Source organism: Pipistrellus kuhlii, unplaced genomic scaffold (genome assembly GCF_014108245.1).
Source record: "Pipistrellus kuhlii isolate mPipKuh1 unplaced genomic scaffold, mPipKuh1.p scaffold_m20_p_7, whole genome shotgun sequence".
Classification (NCBI taxonomy): Eukaryota; Metazoa; Chordata; class Mammalia; order Chiroptera; family Vespertilionidae; genus Pipistrellus; species Pipistrellus kuhlii.
The window spans coordinates 50,253,707-50,276,087 of record NW_023425573.1 but is presented as its reverse complement, the minus strand read 5'-3'; the positions used below and the strand labels follow the sequence as shown (position 1 = coordinate 50,276,087).

General features: G+C 36.5%; 1 long non-coding RNA gene across 1 annotated transcript; it reads left to right on the top strand.

Annotated features, from left to right (window-relative positions):
- LOC118709969 lies at nt 1–20,846 on the top strand. The gene is made up of 3 exons (XR_004985221.1): nt 1–29; nt 15,937–15,944; nt 20,748–20,846. It is a non-coding gene; the product is annotated as an uncharacterized LOC118709969 (long non-coding RNA).
- The last annotated feature ends 1,535 nt before the right edge of the window (nt 20,847–22,381 follow it).

Below are 22,381 nucleotides of genomic sequence, written 5' to 3'. Positions count from 1 at the left end.
CGCTCTATCCACTGAGCCAAACCAGCTAGGTCTTGATGGTTGTTATAACGCACAATTACATTTTTGGCATTACTACATTTACCTTTACATTCTGTGAGTAAATTTAAAGGCCCAGTTGTCACATACTTGGGTGGTATCCTAGATACACACTACGATCTGTATTTCTTCAATCGTAAAACAGCATGAGCTGCACCCTCAGAAATACCTCTTGAGCCATATCGTTGGGGAGCTTTGTGGTGGGAAACCCTCCCAAATATTACTGGGTTAGTGGTGTTTGGGAGGCTTCATACCTCATTTTCATATTGCTTTACTTAAATAAGCACAAAAGAGTTTACATGATGAACAGGAGCAAAGATTAATGACTAGAGGCAAAAAAAGAATAGTTTGGTAAGATGTTTAGGTTCTCAGAAAAAAAGCAATGCCACTTCTGCAGTAGTTTCAATATTTACTAGCAGTAGAAAAACAGAGATTTTATGTTGCAAATACATTACATATAACACTATATATATATATATTTTTTTAAAATATATTTTATTGATTTTTTACAGAAAGGAAGGGAGAGAGATAGAGAGCCAGAAATGTCGATGAGAGAGAAACATTGACCAGCCGCCTCCTGCAACACTCCCCACTGGGGATGTGCCCGCAGCCAACGCACATGCCCTTGACCGGAATCGAACCCAGGACCCTTCAGTCCGCAGACCGATGCTCCACCACTGAGCCAAACCGGTTTTGGCTATATAACACTATTTTAATTTTATAAAAGTGAAGCAATAGTCCACTTGCTAATTGCTTTTACTGGGGATCTACTATGTTCCAGGCACTTTGCTAGCACAAATAATACATTTTCTCAGAGGACTTAGAATCAGAGTTTCTATTAAACTTAGTCTCATCTCATAGGTCAAGGAATATTGCCTGTCTAAACCAGACTGTGGCGCTTCCATTCACAGTACTTTCTTGTCCCTGGGATGGATTGAACATAGGGCTGATTCTTAGAGTCTGGAGCTGCAAAAGGGCTCTCACCTCTTCTCTTCTCTTCTTTGTACAGCAAAGCACAGGACTGGCCTGCTAGCAGAGGGAGATCACACTTAGATATGTAGAGCAGGGCTCACCTAACTTGTACACTTGGCTGCACAAATGGAGGAAGTGGAAGAGTGAGCCCTCATGGCAGGAAGAGAGAGGGCACTGCAAGGATGCTGGCCTTTAAGGCACATTAGTGCGAGAGTAACAAGTGGCCCAGTTAATGTCCTGAGCTCTGAATGACCAGATTAATAATTCTTCCTCCCCGAACAGCTTGTTAGTAAGGGGATGAGGAATCTGGTCAAAGATCTTAATTGCTTCATATATATAATTAAGCAGTGATTGTGGAAATCTCAGATTCCTCTCAGACTAAAATTTTATGGCTTCATTAACAAAAGCAGGATTTTGAAAATCTATAAATACATTTTTCTGAAAAAAATTAAGGATTAGCATATATTCGCATCTCAAGATGTGGTGGGTAGAATCAGTAGGATCAGCATCATGTGGGAACTTGCTAGAAACCCTCCAGACCTTATCTACAGGTGAGTGTAATCAGAATGTGCATTTTAATAATACCTAACAAATGCATATTAAAGGCCACAAAGAGACCAATCCTGCAGTAGCAAACTTCTATAGATAAAAACCATAGATTCCTTGAACTTCAGCAATAATAATGTTATTTCAGATAATTACACATGGGCCAGCTCTGCTTGCCAACTGTTGAGGTTTACTCCAGCAGTTATGATGAAATTAGCTAATGAAAAATCTGTCTGGTTAAAAAAGTGCCTTTCTGGTAATTCTACATTTATGATGAAATTATATTTAGACTTCAGTATCATTTAGTTACCTGTTCTTTATTACTTTAATTGTGCTACTCTGAGACTTCCAGCAAAATTTGTCTAACGATCTCAGTTCTCTTTCAAGCACCATTGTGTACTAAATGTATCATTCTTTGTTTGAAAAAAAAAAGAAAGAAAGAAAGAAAGAAAGAAAGAAAGAAAGAAAGAAAGAAAGAAAGAAAGGAAAAAGCAAGAAAGAAAGAAGGGCTCATTTTCTGACATCAAGGAAATATGAAATGTGGTTAAAAACAAAGACTTTGAGCCTGGCTGGTATGGCTCAGTGGTTGAATATCGACCTATGAACCAGGAAGTCACGGTTTTATTCCAGGTTAGGGCACTTGCCCAGATTGCAGGCTCAATCCCCAGTGTGAGGCATGCAGGAAGCAACCAATCAGTGATTCTCTGTCATCATTGATGTTTCTACCTCTCTCTCCCTTCCTCTCTGAAATCAATAAAAATATACTTTAAAAATATTTGAAAAATAATTAAAACCAAAAACCTAAATGCTTTAAAATCAGATGTGAGTTCAAATTTGAGACCTGTAAAACTGGAAATAATAAATAGTGACAGGGTCCTTCTGAGGTTTAAACAGTATTTTCTTCACATAACAAAATGCCTAGAAGAGTCAGCCTTTAATAAATGTTTTCTATTAATTATTAGTACCTTATAATTATCACATAGTCAGTAATATAATCCTAAACTGCTGCACTTTGTCATAGATAGTAATTTATTAGTTTGCCCTTAAATAGGTATGTGGTTTATTGAACCCATCCAGGCCAAGAGGTGAAAAAGTGAAGCTGTGGAAAATTCAATGGTATGGCCATGCCCCCATAAAATAAAAATATTACATCCTAATAAAACTTGTCTTTCATTACTAGGGGCATGCTTTGAGAATTGGAAAAAGGATGAGCAGAGTTTAGCTCATGTGAGAAAGATTTTTTAAAAAACTCAGCTAATAAGATCTTATATTGAATTATATATTGCTTCACAAGCCTCCAAAAACTTTCACATATTACATCACGTGGTCCTTGTAAGAATATTGGATAGTAATCAGAATGATCTAAAGCCTACCTTTAAATGTGGAGGAAGCTGACGAAGAGGATGTGACTTACCTAAAGTCACATGGTTAGAAGGGGGTGGAGCAGCAGTGATGGCCTAGTCTTTTTCTTCTTGCTGGATCCTCTGCACTCTAGCATCTCCTTTCCCAATGAAAAAGAACTCAATAAATGCATTTGGTTTTCTGACATAAATATTTTAGTTTTACATAATAAATACAAAAAAATACAGTTTATCAAATTCAGTAAAAAAAAAAAAAAAATCTTAACTACTATTTTGGAACATAAATATCCTCTAAAGTTAATGCCTCATTTTAGTGTCTTGAATTGGCTACCGTCCAATCTTAAGATGTTATTCTTCTGACGCAAGGCTGGGATAATCAGACAATGAAGGAGAGCAACAGTACAATCTACTTATGGTACTTTGTGGTGCTTAGAGATAAGAGTCACTACAGCTCCAAAAGTGCCACACGCTTTGACTTCAGTAAATGCGAAGGGACCCTGTGGAAGGCATTTCTAAGAGATTAACTTGATTTTTCTAAGTGAGAAATGGAACCTCAGATATAATAAAATTATGGAAGTGTTGATGTTTGTTTTTAATCCAAATCAAGAATTTAATCCCCAGATAGATTTAAGAATCAATATTTTATTTAATACAAAAATCAATTTTTTGGGACAACCACAGCCTTTATATGAATAATTTTATCTCCTGAAATACTGTCAAAAAGATAACTTCATAAACTTGAAAAGATATGAATTCTAGGTGAATGGCAAACTGATTCTAAAAACACAAGGCTTCCAGTTTGCTCAAGGCACACAAGTGGAAAATTGGTTATAAAGTAGAACAGGGCTAAATAATTACACCGTACTTTGTAAGCGTTTCTAACGGTGCCACATTTTTCCCAAGGTTTATATCTATAGCAGTTAAAAAATAGAGAATTATGGTAATTATATATAAACAGTAGCTAAAGAAAGAAGTACAATGTGGCCACAAAGCATATGTGAGCAAAGAATAAGCTATTGCAGTAAAACATTACAAAAGAAAATGAAGTTAAGATTGCTGCCCTTCAACAAATAGACAAGCAGATATTTCTCCAACAACAGAGAAATTCTTTGCAGTAACAACAAAGAATTGCAGTTGGGGACAAAGGATCTAATGGAGAACCACATGCAAGTCTTGAGAAACAAAGGAAAGGAGGTTATTTTATTGAGAAGAGGATGTTGGGAGAGTTATCACAAACAGAAAGCTCTTATGTTGGGGTCCAAAGTGAAATTGGGGCATGAGAATACCACCTTTTGGCCTCCTGGTTTCATTTTTTAATGAGGTTCCTTGTCACTAAGTTTTACAAGATGACAATCAGTGTGATAAAAGCTTGAGACTGGAATTTTGCTGACTAAGGTTTAAATCCTGGTTCCATCACTTAGATCTTGAGAAAATTACTTAATCTCTTGAACTTCATCTTCTAAAAATGAGGCAGTAATTATACTCTCTTATAGGGTTTTATAAAGATTAAAAATGATAATGTACATAAAATGTTTTGCAAAGCTCCTGTTACATAGCAAATGCTCAATGAAAATTATGATTTATACAAAATCGCACACAGAATTGCAAAGATTCTGAACACCAGAACCAGAATAAAATAATAGTCCTGAAATAGATGGGTGACAATGATTATTAAGAACCTACCCAGTACACGAAGGCAATGTTCTTTTTCTTAAGTTAAACAATAACAACAAATAAACCTAAAACTAACAACAAGAACAGAAAAAAAACCAATATGATTTACTGAGTGAGCAGAATCACCTTTCAATCAATCCTGCCAATTCATCATAACTTAATAATGTAGCTTAAATTTAGAAGGTTTTTTCCTACAGCAATTAAAAGGGAAAATTTAATTCAAAAAGTGAAAATTCAGATTTTACTCAAAGGTTGATCATTTTTAATTTTTTTTATCCAATTAAATTTAACATTTATTTACTGAAGGTCTAAAAATGCCTATAATTTATTCACCAGACATTATTAAATTTATAATACTTTAAATTAAATCTAGGCAAAACACTATACCAAAACAGTATTCATTAGAAACGGCATAGGTATAGTATCTAAAAAATGTTAACTATCATCCTACTCAGTTTTGTTCCTCTAGAACAGATATGAAAAGTTAGAGATTAGCCACTTCAAGAATTAAGACTGGTCCAGAAAATAAACAGCACATCTCTGTCACCGGTCTCTGCTTGGCACAGAGCTTGGCAACAAATGCTTGGCTGAAAATGGATAAAAGAGAAAGTGGCCCTAATCACGCCCACAGAGCAAGCAGCTGCATCCTTCTGCTCCCCCTTGAGCCAACCGCTCATGCTCAGACATGGTGAGACCCAGGACTGATCTCTGTGCAGGTAAATGAAACGAAAGCTCTTTCACTGTCACCCAACTTCTCCTTGTGACACAGCACCTCTTGCTCCAGTTAAAGAAGGCCACAAGGCCACACATCGTCTTTTGTTAACCATATAAACAAATGAATATATGTTAAATAAAGGAAAATATAATGCAGGCCAGTCAAGACATTAAAAAACAAAACAACCAACAAACTCTGAAATTTATTTTTCCTGGCTATTCTGTCAGCCAGTGATTTGGGTAGCATTTCTGAGGAGAGAAAACAATAACCAAACTGCAATACTTCCCTCAGTTAACCTAGAAGTTAACATAACTATGCCCACGGCCCATTTAACTTAATGGCTTGCCTGTCCCTGGAATTGTAGGCAGGGCTTGCAATAACCATCTTATACTGGAGTGCTGTGGACCAGTTATTTGTCAATTGTTTAGAAAGAAGCCAACCCAAACTCTCAGTCCCCCAAATGAAAAGATAAAATGTTAGAGAAGACGACTGCACTGAATTGCAGAATCAAAGGGGGAAACCTGATTAGGTCATCTGTGTGACATCCAGAATGATAATGAAGTCAGGGACTTAACATCTTGGGAAGGATGAGAGGTGCTTTTCAGCACTAAACAAAGCAAAGCCGAAGCTACCGGTAACTGCAGCTTGCTTTGTAGATTGACACCAAAGTGGGCAATATGCACAAAAGACCACTGCGCCTTGTGATGTGAAAATATTACCTACCGAGATTTGAGGTGGATGCTATACGCCAGGTTCTTTTTGTCCAAAATGCAATAGCAAAGGGCTACACTTCCAACAATAAAAAAGGAATTATACTTTGGTGAGGGAATAGTAAAGGTTTCCAGCACTTTCACAGGCCAACCAAATGTCTCCCTCTGCCATGTAAATGCAGTGAAAAGATATCTGCATTAAATGACAGGATTTATAGTCGGCAGAAAAAGCGAAACCACGTAAAGATCATTTTTGCATTAAAATTTGGTTTTCTCTACTAGTATATATTTTAAAAATATAGGTGTCTTTTACTAATGAAGTACATCAAAGCATATTATGTTTTACATTTTGTGAGAACTCTGCAATTTATAAATGCTATTCACATTTAATTAGTAGTCATTTCTTCTTCATAAGCATATTTACTCGGATCTCCTGTTCCTACGGCAACACAGTGAGTACCTCAGCTACAAGAACAGCCTAGACTAACCTCAAAAAGGATGGAGATTAATGAGCAACCTCAATATTAAGACTATAATGCAAAAGACCAAGCAATAAGATTGGTGAGAGGAGCATTACAAAGAAGCTTCAAATAAGAATCTCTTATTTCAAGCAGCCTATTTATAGCAGCACAGATTTTATTTATTCAAGAGTGCCTATAGTATACAGTGAGTATGAGAGATGACTCATTTAGTGCTAAATTCTGCTTAATTGGCTCTCCACTCAGGTACAGTGTTACACATGCACATACATATATACATACATATATACATACATGTATTATAATCATCTAACACACCTATCAATGGGCTATATAAACAATATTACAAGCAGTTGTGCTCATGGATGTGGCCCTTAAATACTGTGCTTGTTTAAAAACAGGGAGTCTTCAAAATTAACTTAGATTTGAGATAATGTCATTAAACATTTAGTGAAAAATGATTCTTTAATATCAGCATTTATGCTATTTTAAGGGTAATTTATGAAATGCTCTTTATCCCAGTTTCATTACTCAATTCTCATCAAAGGGTTGAATTGAAAATAAATAACAAGAGCATTGTTAAGGGAACCAGAACAAAAATAAGTGGTAATAAAGGAACAAATTTTGCATATTCCTCTAAGTTCTGTTTACCAGGGAGAGTTCTTAATTTAGGTGGGAGATTCAGGTATAAGGAACTTAGGCTTACATCTGTTTTTTTTGTTTTGTTTTGTTTTGTTTTTACAAAAAGTTATATAATTTCACATTACCTATGAAAAATAAACTAAAAATAATTATGAATTATTTACACTTAAAATAATAAGACATAAAAAATAAAGTTCTCATAGGTAAATTAATTTTGCTTTGCGTGTTACAGATGGTTGGCAAATAATTACCGTACATCATTTGTCCTAAAATCTCTTTATGTTTTAAGACAATCTGTGGGAGAGAAACTGAATGTGGAGAAGGATAAATTAGAAATTACATAATCCTTGTTATCAAATCATGCTTAGGGAAAGTGACAGGCTCTCTTCAGAGCTGGGCAGTTCGTCCTTGCTACAACATGAGGCAGTAGCATCGTTATCAAGCCTCCAAATTATCTTGCTTGGTGGCAAAAGTAAAATGACGCCTCGTGACCTTTCCACACTGCTTCATTAACTCTAACTTGCCAGCAACAAGTACAAACGCGGAGCTTTCCGCAGCCCCTCTGATAGAACTGATTAAAAGAGGTAGCTGCTCGGCAGCTGTTCAGGAGACGGGGTACCGCTCACGTGCTAAATGAGGGTAATTCAGTGTGTGGCGAGAAACGTCTGCTGTACGTTCACCGGTATTCAGTCCTGTTTAGCCAGGGCATTTCAAATGTGTTCCTTTTTAGATCTAGAGGGAGAGGTGCAGATGTAAAACTTTGTATACCTCCTCCAGAATCCTTATGGAATTATTTTATCTGGCTCTATAAAAAAAAAAAAAAGGAAGCATTCTTTTATAAAAGGTAAATCCGTGCAAATATTAGTGGTCAACCAATTCTGTGGCCTAAAATCCATTTCTATATTATCAAGTCCCTTTTAAACATACTCGTTTGTACCTGTAATTTTCCTTTGTGAAAGTGCGCCTGCAGCAGCAACTATTGTCTATGCAGTGAATTAATTATGCTCAACAATTAAATCGCCAGACATTTCTCTCCAAGATAATCTAGGAATTTGATTTCAGCATTTCTATAGGTACTTTTGTGCCTGTATGGAGAGTATTTTAATACCAAAGAGCACAGCAACTTAAATGCCATTCCCTGGGCTTCAGGAAAAAGCAATATAGGAGGGAATAGGGCAAACACCAACAACAAAGAACCTCTACTTTGCGTCAAACAATAAATGCAAATAAAAGAACTAAACCAGAGAAGGGAGGGGGAGGGCATTGTGGTCTGAGTATTCCCTGCTGAAAATGCTCACCAGCATAGTTAAGGCAAAAATATTCTACTATCTTAAAACAAAACAAAACAAAACAAAAATCATGATCGGCCATCAGCGAATCCTCTCCGCTCAGCTTCCCAGGTAGAATTAAAACGCAGTCCCAGAGGCACCGGGACGTGAAAAACTGAGCCCTCTCGCCGCAGATAATCAGCACAGAAGAGCAGCTAACTTCCTAAATAACCACAATTAAATTTCACACCCTCTCTTCTCCCTTCCTGGTTTTCAAACGTGCGGTTATTTATCAGAGGGAAGAAACGGGAGGCTGCGTCCGCAGAAGGCAGCCAGGCACTCCTAACCTAATTAGCCTGAGCCACCTCTGGAAATAAATCCCCTGGATCCTGCGGCTCCGAAGCCACTCCCCGCCCCCATGGCTCCACACACACTGGCACTGGGCAGAAGCGAGCAGGCCGAGGGATAATAACCTTCCACCCTGACCCTAGCAAATAGCACTGAAGAGGCATTTGCCACCAACTTGCAGGAAATCAGCTAAAAAAAAACAAACCCAAAAAACAAAACAAAAAAACAAAAATAAAAAAAACACCAAAAAAAAGCAGGGGCGGGGCAAGGCAGGGGTAGGAAGAGGGTGTGTGCGTGATGCAAGCGATTTGCTTTGTCCGTATTTAAACTGAATGCCCTCCCGCACCACACAGTACTGCCCAGAAGCTGCCCTAGCCGGAAGCCTCAGACAGAAGGCTCAGAAAAGAATGGAGATTTGCAGATCTGATAATGAGCCAGTTAATGACATAAATGATACCTCAAGAACCTCACTAAACCATCCAGGTCCTACAATTTAATCTGTAATAAATACTCCCGCATCATTGCGAGATGGCTGCTCATAATGGCAAATGAAATATGCTGGTATGATAGGTACAATAAATCTGGATTTTCCTATGGTTCCCTCAGGCTAGAACAATATGTAACCACAGTGCGCACTGTCAGGATGAGCAGATCTCAAAGCCATCATAAAATCTAAATGGGGACTAATTAGGAGGCCCTTCCCTTCCAGAGTTACTATTTCTATTGACATTTTCCATGCATGAGCCCCTCCATAACATCATAAGTCACCAAGATAAGAACTCCCCAGATTATAGGGAAAAAGCTTTAATGGAGAAGTTGAACTCAAAGGCGATGCATAAATTTTCCTTTTGATACGATGGGAAGTCTGTGTGCAGTACTTTCTTTACAAACTTTCAAGCCATCAGCAGGGCACTTTTTAATCCCTCTGCAGCTTTGCCAAGGCCCGGCCAGCCAGGTCTCTCTGCACCGGAGCCTGAGTGTCAGGTGGTGCCCGGGGAGGGCACTAAAGAGGAGCAGGCTGCTTGTAAAACTGATGGCTGAGGGTCAGGGGCACTTCCCAGCTGGTTTCTGGTTCAGGGGCCTCTTGGTTCCAAGGCTGGGAATTTCCCTAAAGGTCACTAAAGATTAGGCTTTCCCAAGGCCCTTCCAATCAGGAATGGAGCAGATTTCTTCAAACGGGCCCTTTCAATGCCTAAAAGTGAATCAATCCTTGTGATGTTGGGAAGCCACAAGGTCCTTGGGAAACGAAGAGGTGGAGTGCTAGGCAGGGGCCGGGAGTGAGATATGTAGGCGCCCTGAGCTGGAAAGGTGCTGGAGAAAAACCCAGGCGTTAATTTCAGATAAGCCTTCTCTTTGTCTACCAAGAATCTGACAAGTTACTTAACTTTTCTAAGAAACAAAATCCTCCATTGAAACAGAAATAAAAACCACACAGGGATGTTGGAAGGGTTGAAATATACATGTGGATAATTTTTAAAATAGCTACGAATATGATTACTTACACAACTTATTATTTCATTTTAAAGGAATACAATTAGGACAATACCATGAAAAGGGCATGTTCAACCCCATGTTCTCTCTTCTCAAACTTCGTTTTATGCCAGAGGAAAAACCAAATGTTGTTTGGGGTGAGTTGTCATATGATCTTGTAAAATGTAAGTCCAATATTAAAGAGGCATAGTTCTGTTCTTAGTTTAATTACCTGCAAGTGTTACCCGATTTTTATATTTGTTAAAGCATTTTTGGTTACCGAATGCAAAGCTGAGGACTGAGGGCAGAGCCGAGGCACTGCCACTGAACTATTTCTCAGCAAGGAAGCCCCTGAGCAATTTCATAACACTCAGGAATCTGCCTGGCCTTGAACATTTTCTTTCTTTTCTTTTTTTTTTCTTATATTTTTTTTTTCTTTCTACACACCAATGAAGAACAAACTTTACTATTTTCCAAACACAGGAGGATAATTTGAAATTTCAATGGGCTTCTCCCTCTATCCATGCTCATAAAATTCCTAGTGACTTTTTTTTCATCCTCAACCCAGGGACCAAATTTAACTCACCCAACAATAAAGCACTGGCCACAAATACTTAGTCATTAATTTCATAGGCCATTATTCCAAGACAAAGACCTCTGACACCTGAAAGCTGGACAAAGGAATCCATACTCTGAGTAAAAGGAGAATTGGAGGGCCAAAGGAGGGACGAGGGTGAAATAAGAGACCCTCAACCTCCAAGAATCAAGTACCTCCATTGAGAGCACTATAAAGCCTCCTGGGAGTCATTACCCAACAGGCCACCCATAGACTGTGCAGTGACATCACTGTCCATCCCCTCTCTGAGTTATCTACTGTAAGAGACACCCTTACTCCCTGACCCAAGGCACTCTTAAAACCTATGAATAAAGACAGAATCTGGATACCCACAGTTACCGACACTGTAGGGTGGTGGTACCATGAAGGAAAACTGTCCATAGCTATTCACAAATGAACCAGCAGGGAATCTCCCACAGAGGTTGGACAGGGTCTAGGAACTTCACAACTATAATGCGTTTTTCAGAAACATGCATGAGGAAGTCCCTTGGAGTAAAACTTAAATAACCATCTCTCTGACCAAGACTACCTAGAATTCAGATTCTTCCTTCCATGAAAACAAATTGCTTTTGCTCTATCCTCATTGAACCTAGGGTTTTAAAAGTTCCCAGATGTCATGTGACTTAGATACACCAAAGCAATCTGCTGAGAGTGCAGGTGCCATTGTAGCCACCCGTAAGTTTCCTCAAAAGAAGGAACGGTGAAATGCTGTTGTCCTCACTGGCTCCACTTAGAACATTCTCTTTTGTTCTGTGTTTAGCATTTTCAACCGAGACTCTATTTCTTTTGTCTCTATGCAGGATGGATTTGTTTTTCCATCACTTCTACTTTATTATTTCATTCCCTCCAGGCTCAAGTCACCATTACAGTTAAACCATTTTTCTCTGACTAAAGGGAATTAAATTGGGCTGTATAAACAAATGAAGCTCTAATTTTTTTCTCCATTACTTCCCAACAATTTTTCAGATGGTTTTAAGGAACAGGCGTCTGTGTCTCCCTGTGGAAAAAGCCAGGCCCTTCTGGAACTCCTAGAGCTGGAAAGGAGTCCGCTCAGGAAAGGGACAGAACAAGGCCACAGGAGACCCAAGACAGACAGGAGATCCAGGCAGGCTGTCCATCAGCAGAGCAGGGCCTGGCCCCAAGGACTGGAGAGGGGTCAGGAGCCCGGCCTAGCTCAAGGAAGAAGGGCTGGCCATCAAGGTCCCAAGGTTGTAGAGTAGCAGGGGGTATCTCCGAGGCACCTGGAACATTCTCCGTCCAGAGTGAGTGTCTGCAACAACCAGGGCCATGTAAACCCATGCATAAAAAGTGAATAACATATAAATCTCCAGCATGGCATGTAAAATCAGCTATCTTTATTGCCTTTTGATTTAGCCAGGAGGAGAATAAATGCATTTCTCTTCTTGATCATCCTCTACTTTATGCAATAGATCAAATATTTCCTAATAGATATTTGGTAAGTGGTTTTAGCTGCAAATGTTTCCAGTCTGAGTTTAAGGTTAAAGTGGTAATATGTTAGAAGGAAAATAATATACACTTTTGTGTGTACATCTATTTATTTTAAATTTATGTATAACGTTCTGCTTTATATTCTTAAGCATATAATTGTATTTTATTATTTTAATTGCTTATTATTGGCTACTGGACTTGTATAAAATTTGCTGAACTCATTTCATTTGTTTGTCATGGCTACTAACATGCAATTTGTATTATCTAATAATAAAAATTATAAGGTGTCCTTATTTTAAATTTATATAGAAAATTCTGTAATTACCTGTAAACATTATGAAGACATCAATAGAATAAAAATAAAATATATTTCAAAGCCCATGTAGCATTCAAACTTTGCATATTTTTTTTGAAGTTTAAACTGTAAATTGAATTTAAAATATTTACAAAATATAAGTTAGGTTGTATTAGAGCCTAATTTACAATTTCGTTTGTTAAACTATTTAGCATTACTTTGATTTCTTTGCAGTAGTCTCTCTACTGAAATTGTAGAATCTAGTTTTGGGATAGGTACAATACAAGATCTCAGTTCAGCTCCCTATCCTTAACCTTCTCCTTGAAATATATTGGCTGTGTAGTGTATTTTCATAGTAGTGTGTTTTGGAAAAGAATTTCTGAGCTACAAACAAATTGCTAGGATGGTGTGACTTAGTTGGTTGGAATGTTATCCCATAGCTGGTGGGTTTGATTCTCAGTCAGGGCACATATTCAGATTGTGGGTTCAACCCCCAGGTGGGCCCATGCAGAAGGTTTCTCTCTCATTTCTCTCTCTCTCTCTCTGCAATTAAAAAAATTAAGTACTTTATGAAGTACTGTATTAAACTTTAATCTAGATATGAAAGTCTAAAAACAGTATGTGAAAAAGCAAGTGAACTCACTGTAAAATCTACCCAAGGATATGCAAAAGATAGATACATGCTCAAGCAAACCAGGTTATCAACATTACAAATCAACTAAATAAAGACTTCTAGATCTTTTAAGTTAAAATCATCATCTTTGTGTTTATAAGTGGTTGGTATATATTATTGATCTATGTATTTGTGAAACCAATATTTATTTACAGGACAATTAAATGTATGATAGAGGCATTCAAACGTGTTAATAATTTGTAAAACAAATGAGATGGATAAATTTATTTTTAGGAGCCTCAGTTCTCTTATTAACATAATGATATATATGACTTAATATCTTAGGAGTTTATAAATAAGGGTACATAGGCATAAGGGTATAATATAATGGATTTGTCAGGTTGCAGATTTGGGAAAAATCAGTAAAAAAATTCATAGATTTAAAATATATATTCATAAATGATTAGAAGACTTAGCTTAAAAATTATAATAGCTAATTTTTTTATTGAAATGAACAGTATAATTATGTACTAGTTATGAGTCTGAGCACTTCAGACATATAATTTCACTTAATCTATACAACAATATTGTCAAGTGAATATTGATATCCCTATTTTAGAGATGAGAAAACTGAGTTTTAGAAAAGTTAAGTAAGTTATCCTGGGTCACAAATCTAGCAAGTGGAACTACCTAATTGGAAAGTAGGCAGTCTTCCACTAGTGTCCATGTTATTAATCAACTTAATATATTCTCTTATTGAGTGTGGTGCTTCTTTTCCTTCTGATTGCCCCCCAAAAAATACTTATTGATTTTTCTCTCAAGCCATCTCATGATATTAATTTACAAATACTTAAGAACTTTAAATTTTGTGATAAAATGACACATTTGATATACTATAGTTGTTTATTTATTTATGTATTTATTTAAACTGATCCCATCAAAAGTGAGTAGGAATTAGCACTTAACCCTAAATTAATCTTGCTATGGGGTCTTTTTTTCTGGATATTAAATTTTTGTTCCCCATTTGGGTCAAATTTCTATAATTTCAGTTGCAAGTTAATTTTTTTTCTTAAATGGCCTACAGTATCTTATCCTAATGATAGCTATCAGGCCCGCTAAATATGGCCTTCTGATGATTAACCTTTGGGATGCCTAGGGTCATCCTGACAGAAGGTTTAGTACTTTACTATGCAAATCTGATCACCTGGGATATCCAAGTAGATAATCATCACTTCTCAAAATTAATGACTCACATGAAAAAAATTTTTGAAAGTGCTACATGTCTCTTCTCTGGGATTGATTGTCATTAGTGGTTGGAATTGACTGTGATATATATTAGACTTCTAGCAAACATAGCCTAAGAACAGACTTTCAAAATCTACTATTTATAAGAATCTGCCAAAATGATGACTAAGAAGAAAAATGAGCATTGCTGTATTAGCAAAGAATGGTTAGGTAATGTTTCTGTATCAAACAACCCCACATTTTGAATGACTTGACACAACAGTACTTTATTTTTCAATCATTCCCTATGTCTAACACAGCTTTGTCTCTGTAACTGGTGGTGGGGAAGCACTCTGTTCAATGACTGAGCCTAGTCACTCTCTCCACCCACAGGTTGACCCATCTCAACATAGGCTTCCACGAAAGGCATGTAAAGGAAAAGAACATGTTCAATGCTATACTGCCTCTTAGGCTTCTGCCTGTACATGATGCCAATCACTTTCTTACTCAATTCCTTTGTCAAAGTAAGTCACTTAGAGAAACCTACATTCCGAGGAAGCAGTTTAAAGAAAGTGCAATTCCACCATGGTGCTGGAGGGAAGGGAGCTGGAAATATTTGGTGAGCAGCTGTCCTGACTACCAGGGTATTGAATTAGTTCTTAAGTATATGAATGATCTATCAAACTTCTAAAAAGTTCTAACAGATATAAAATGAAGGAGACTTTTGTATAACACAAAACTTCTGTTCAGGACAAGTTAGAGAATTATTTCAGAAACCAACTAATGTGCCTTAATTTCAAAGGACTAGAACAACAATTGTGGGAATGTCATGAAAAAGATGAGAATTGAACAATTTTAACTGGCAAATGAATATACTATATTTTGGGGAAAACATATTCTTTTTATTAGCTACTTCTTGAGAAGTCTCATCTTTCTATTGAGACTTTTTTATATCTTTTATGTAGAACAATAATGTAAAATATCTCAGAAAAAAATAAACTTGAAAAGGTAAAAAATAGAATTAAGTATACCCACTACCTTTCATATACTTCTGTGTTAAATACAAAATCTCATTGTATTTGAATTAGTATACTTCTTGTTATTAATGTTAATTTTGTGCTTAAAATTTGATTTGGCTCTGACGAGCTTTTGAAACTTTTCATGATATTGAAGAAAAACAGAAATATATTGAAAAGTTTAAAAATAAGAAGCAAATACTATTTTAAATGGGCCAATTTAAAATAAATAGCATATTTAAAATAAATAGCCAATTTAAAATATTTCTTTTGGGGGCACCATTAAAGAAACACCCATTATTTCCTCCAATTTAAAATATAGTTTTACTTTTTCTGTTTGATTCTAATAGAGATTTTTTTAAAAGGGGGAATCATAGCAATTAGTCTGTGTAAAACACTGATTAGCTATATTAGTCAGAATAGGCTAAATAGGCCAAATATCAAGGACTTTGCACAATAGTTGTTTTTAATTCTTGTTACATGTCAAAGGAAGACTAGCAAGGGCAAGAGGTGGGGCCTTCTGTGCAGAATCACCCAAGTATCCCAGCCAATGGAGCCTCCAACATCTAGGCCAAATATTCCCAGTGACCATGGCCAGGAAAGAGAGGAGGACAACGGAGTTGTGGAAGAGCTGTTCACTGTCTCCACCCACAGGTGACCCAGCTAATTTTCCAGCATTGGTCCTGGACCTGCTTAACTGGGAACCAGACTATGAAATGCACTTTTTTTTTTTTTTTTTTTTTTTTTTTTTTTTGCCACACTATCCAATATTTGAAATGAATTATGTGTTCTGTCTACCTTGACCTGGACATTCTGGAAGAAAAGAAATATTTCTCTTGACCTGGACATTCTAGAAGAAAAGAAATATTTTCTAAAACTCAAGGCTTGCTTTACTTCTTTATATAATTACTAAGTTCAAGTAGATTTATTATCTATTTTTCTAAACCATGTGGAGATGTAACAATAGTATATTTCAGCTCAGAAATGGGATTTGGAGGTAAAGGCAAATTAATTGTTTGAGAAACATCACATTCTGGGATCCTCACACAGATGGTCCTCGAGTAGTCACTGCCCAAAAGAATCATCTTCTGGAATGTTCCTAGAGACAGACTGATTCACCCTATAGCTAGTTCTAAGGAGGGGAAAGGAATGTAAAAAATAAAAGATTAAGTGTTTTCTATGTCCCTCCCCCCCCCACCCCCAATCTCTATTTCCCATCACTGACTGCTCAAATACAGACTGCCCTTTTACAGCCTTCAGTTAACCAGGATCTGCCACCCAGCCCAATGCTTGCTGGTAATAATACCATCTGAATTCCCATTTATTTCTTTCCAAAATAAAACATAGTAACTTTTTACTTATTGTCAAAGTTGACCACTATAAATACTAGCAAATATGATGTGTTGATTTTAGTTGGTAACAGTGGCTCAATATTTCATTCCTTGAAGAAGTATGCTATTTAAAAACTTGTATGTCTGTGAGCCCCGTGTGACTCTTGGCAATTGTTAAGCTTATGGCTTCTTGATACTGATCTTTACCAGACTTGGTGCATATGCATAGGATTTAACCTAAGAATTTTTGGGGTCCTTAGATACATTTCTGGAAGTTTTTCTTTAAGGAGCTCCCTCTTTTCCAGTACTACACCCTCCAAATCCCAGCTGCATCTTCTCCTTGGGCTTCTATGTCTGTCTTCTCAAATCTGTAAATCTGAGTCTGTTCTACCCTGGCAGAAAGTCAAATTGATCATACACTTTTCCTTATTTTTTTCTCTATCAGGACCACATTCTCCTTCCCACAATCCAATGGCTGAAAACAACTATTTTATATATTTAATGTAGTTTTCTAATTGCCTAGCTATGTTTTATACAAAGCAAGTCTCATACCATTTACTATTTCATGGATGAAAGTGTAGTTCCTACCCCTGGATATTGAAAAAGCTTATTTATACAGCAATGCATTTCATGAACAGAAGTATACAAATTTCTTGCTGATAAATAAAAAGTTTTAAAAAATTGGATCTGAAGGAAATAATCATACCATTATGATTAATCTATGCTTATGACTACCCAGGCAAGATGGAAGTATTTCTTAGGAGTGAGTGTTATGAGACTTTGTTTTGAAAGGGGTACATACAAATACAGTAGCGGTGACAAGGAAGAGTAACTATTTCTATTTGGAGAAGGATTAGAGAAAATTTTACAAAAGGAAGAAAGAAATTTGAGCCAAGTTGAAGGATAAAATATGAAAAGTTAAGGGAGGCTGTTTTCCAAGCAGAAGAAACATGTGGAAAGACATCTATAATAATAAAAGCATAATATGCTAATTAGACCAGATGTACTTCCGAACAAAGCCTGGGCTGCAGCCACAGGATGGAGGCAGCCGCGAAAGAGGGATCCAGGCAGCCAGCCCACAGCTGCGAAGGCCTACTCTTGCACAAATTTTGTGCATTGGGCCTCTAGAAGAGATATAAAATGGAAGGTCTTGAGCACATAAGTTTGGGGAGGATGAAGTGTAGGTTAGAGATATAAGCAAGGAAAGCCCTGATTGCACGGTACACTGATAAGTTTAGACTATCCAGTAATTGAAAGGGAGGCTTTAATGGGAGAAGTTATGTGTTAAACTAGGTAGAACTCAGAGCTCTGTCAGAGCAGGAAATACATGAGCTAGAATCTTGGTTGGAGACAGGACAGTTTTATTTTCATTTTCTTCTTCTCAAAATGCAGGTAGCAAACTCCTGTCAGTGTAACTTTAAAATCAGTTTTGCCTTTAAAAGTGGAATAGACTATGAGACATTAGAGTGCATCACCTATTAAGAGAAATAATTTTTTCGAAACTTTTATTTCATGAATATATTCAGTTTTAATTATGTATGTATGTGTATAATGACACATAATGTAATTGCATTTCTTCATGGTGAAAGGGAAACAAATTGAAACCCACTCCTGTAGTGAAGTATGATAACTGTCTAGGTAAAAGACTATTTGGAGTTAGCCAAAGCATTAACAAATGGAATACATAGGCATGATAACAAAAATGTAGAACCTACACAATTTAGGGTTTAGTGAGTTGTATGGCTTGAGGGTCATAGAAGAATGCAAGATGGCATCTTTAATTGTTTAGCTTATCCAACTAGATGCTTCATAATAACTTTAGCCAAGATGATGTGTAAGTTTTGGAAAAAGCAATATCACTTCAGACAAAGAAAACTTAAAAGACACAAAGGATAGTTAGGAAAGGACCAAAATATGCCTACATTTTTACTCAACATAAAGTGTCAGTGCTGGAGCTAACCTCACTTTTTTGCCTTTGGAGATAGAAATTAAAAACCCCCCACAAAGGTATGACAGCAGAGTAACTTAAGAATAGATATACCAACTAAAGCAACAACCTAAATGAAACCAGTCATTTTCTACTCAATACATTCTTTCTTTTCTTTTTTTTGTCTTAAAGAAAATGTATTTAATGATGAAGTAAAGCCCATTAAATGAGTTTGATACAATATAGAAATATAGGAAGGTAGAAGAACAGTACATTATATGTAATACATGAGAGCTTAAGTCCTTGATGACATTTATCTTCACTTGTGAGAGGAGATTTAATAAAGTAATTTATGAGGTCCCTTCTCACTCATGAAAAGAAATGTCATAAAAGACCTATTCCTTCATAGATTGTCCATATATTGAATATTAATCTTTATATTCCTAACTCAGTATGGCATGCTAAACTTTCAGTGGTCCTGCTTTAGAGCAAAACAAATGTAGATGTCAAGAAAATCTTAAATTTGTGGGACAGAAGAATTTCAAGACTGGTAGATATTTATGAGTCCCTCAAATTTAAATGTGTATTTAGTTTCAGAAAAGAACTAGCCTTGTAAAATAAGCCAAACATCATTTTGGAAGGCTAAATTATGAAGTCAAGTATGACGTCTGTTCAGGTGATGAGATGATATTTTACATGGACCAGGTTTACTTCCCAAGTACATCTCTCTCAGAGAAAAAGTAATAGGTTTGGTAATGCAATGCAAATGTACTATTAGAAAAGCAACTCAATTAATAAAATCTATTGTGTGTAATATAAATATAAAATTCAACTACTCAAAAGATATGTATTTAAAAAAATTTTTTTAAAAACACATATAGGTTATAAATCAGATTCACAAAAACAGCAAATATAATAGAAAATCCAGTATGCTAATTGTAGCTCAATCCATTAATTTTGAAGTAAATGATAATGACAACAAATTTAAATATTAAAGTCTTTTTCATTTTAGTTAGGTATTTTAGCTGCTCCTAAAACATTGACTATCTTTTCCCTTTGCCTTTCATGCTTATCTGCACTTGGGAAGGGAGCTGTCTTGTCCAATAAATTTTCAGGTACATCTTCAGTTATTTGAGACATGAGCAAAATGATGTAATGCAAAGCAAATATGAAATGACTTCAGAAATTGACACAAATTCCTACAATTGACACAAAGTGACAGGTCTTTTCAAAGGAAAATTCTACTGACATTGGATTGTGTTTCTTCCTTAAAGCAGAGTTGCAGTTTCAACAGTGCAGGTACAGGGAAGGGAATTTTAGGGAAATGGACAAAAGAACATGACATACTTTGATAAAATGGTCATTGTAGTAGGCCCTTATAGATCATGATTTTTTTTTGTGGTTGGTGGTAAAAATTCTATTTGAGAAATTTTATTTTTATTTTTAAAATTCTATAATGCTCTCATTTCTGAAAATAAGGATTCTAAAAGTTTGATTCACTTCAACCTTGTCAATCAGGAATTCTTGTAAGAATAGACTATGATCCTTGGGAGTTGTGGACTTTTGAAACTCTACAATTCAGAAACATTTATTTTAGGTAAAAGTAAAACAACAATTAGCAGAGGCAATATATGAGCTTCCATTTCTTGAATGTGCCTTGGTCTCCCTGTCTAAAGTATAAGGTCATGTCTGATTGGTAAGTACAATATAGCATCATATATGTAGCAGATACTCAAAGTATTTTAAATTGTATCATAGCTTTTAGCTACTAATTTTGTTAAGAAAAATCTGAAAGGTGTAAAGGTATTTAAAGGTAAAAATTAGAGACACCCTTCTTTAAGAAGAAGAAAAAATGAATTTTAAAATAGCAATATATATAATGAATTACTTTAAATGATGAAATCTTGCCATTTGCAATGATATGGATGGACCTAAAGAGTATTATGCTGAGTTAAATAAGTCACACAGAGGAAGACAAATGCCATAAGATTTCACTTTTATGTGGATTCTAAAAAACAAAATAAATAAGAAGAAGAGAAACAGACTCATAGTTAGAACATTTTGATAGTTGAAAGATGGGAAGGGTTTTAGGGGTGGATGAAAAAGGTGAAGGGATCAAGAAGTACAAATTGATAGTTACAAAATAGTAAGGGGGATGTAAAGTACAGCATAGGGAATGTAGTCAATTATATTTTAATAACTATTATGGTGTCAGATGGGTACTAAATTTATTTGGATGATTACTTAATAAGTTATACAATGTGTAATCACTGGGTTGTACCCCCAAAACTAATATAATGTTGCATGCCAACTGTAATTGAAAAATAAAAATAAAGCAAAAAAACAAAAATCCAAAAGAATAAAGAAAAAAGTATTAAAATAAAAAGAACAAGGATATGTCAGGTAAATAAAAAAATAATATATACATTTTAAAGTTAAATACAGTCCATGGAACAAGGAGATTAATCTTATTTGTCAAAAAGTATTCTATGAAAAAAAGATATAATGTTCGTACGCATGTAAAAACATAGCAATGAAGCAGATGTAGAAGGATTAAATTGGAATATATTAAAACAAGGTTTTTTTCTTTGTATGCTTTGTAAAATCTATATTATTCCTTAGCTGTTGACTCAGTTGCCATGTATAAGAGAAAATTGTATTAGAAGAAAATGTATTATGTAGAGTAAATTGTATTAGAAAAGATATCAAGTTAGCAGAAACAAAGAGGTTTTTGGGGGAAGAGTGCATATCTTGGAGAAAGATTCTGAAGAGACAAAATAGGGAAGACATTTCAGAAGGACTGTAGTTTTGTTTTGTTTTAAATCATATTTGAGATTTGATCATGTTAATGTTAAGTCATGTAGAAATTTTACAGAATCTCTAAAAATTCTAAGTTCCCTCAAAAGCTTGAAATTGTTTAGATCAGCAGATTTGTTTTGTAAGTTACATGTCAAGAGACTTAAATTATAAGCCTGAGACCGACTTTAACAGAAGAGCCATTGCTAATAGGAAGAGCAAGCCCAGATCCAGATGGACAATGAAAGCAGAGCATGGAAAAGTCCAACTGTGCTGCCACTAAAGTGGAATCTTATATAATAAAGAGGTAATAAGCAAATTGACCACCACACCCTCACACAAGATGGCCACTCCCATGTGGTCAAAGATGGCTGCCACAAGATGGTCAGCAGGGGAGGGCAGTAGTGTGTGTGTGGGGGGCAGTACCAGGTGATCAGGGGATGACAGTTAGGGGCAACCAGGCTGGCAGGGGAGGGCAGTTCGGGGTGATCAGGCCTGCAGGGGAGGGCACTTGAGGGTGACCAGGCTGGCAGGGGAGGGAAGTTGGGGGCAACTGGGCTGTCAGGGGAGGGTGGTTGGGGGCAAATAGGCCAGCAAGGGAAGGCATTTAGGGGTGACCAGGTCAGCAGGGGAGAGCAGTTAGGGGTGACTGGGCCTGCAGGGGAGGGCAGTTGGGGCAATTGGGCTGGCAAGGGAGAAGTTAAGCATTGATCAGGCTGGCAGGAGAGTGGTTAGGGGGTGATCAAACTGGGAGGTAGGCGAGCAGCTGGGAGTCAGCAGTCCCGGATTATGAGAGGGATGTCCCACTGCAGGTTTAAGCCTGAACTGGCAGTTGGACATCCCCCAAGAGGTCCCATATTGGAGAGGTGTAGGCTGGGATGAGGGACATCCCT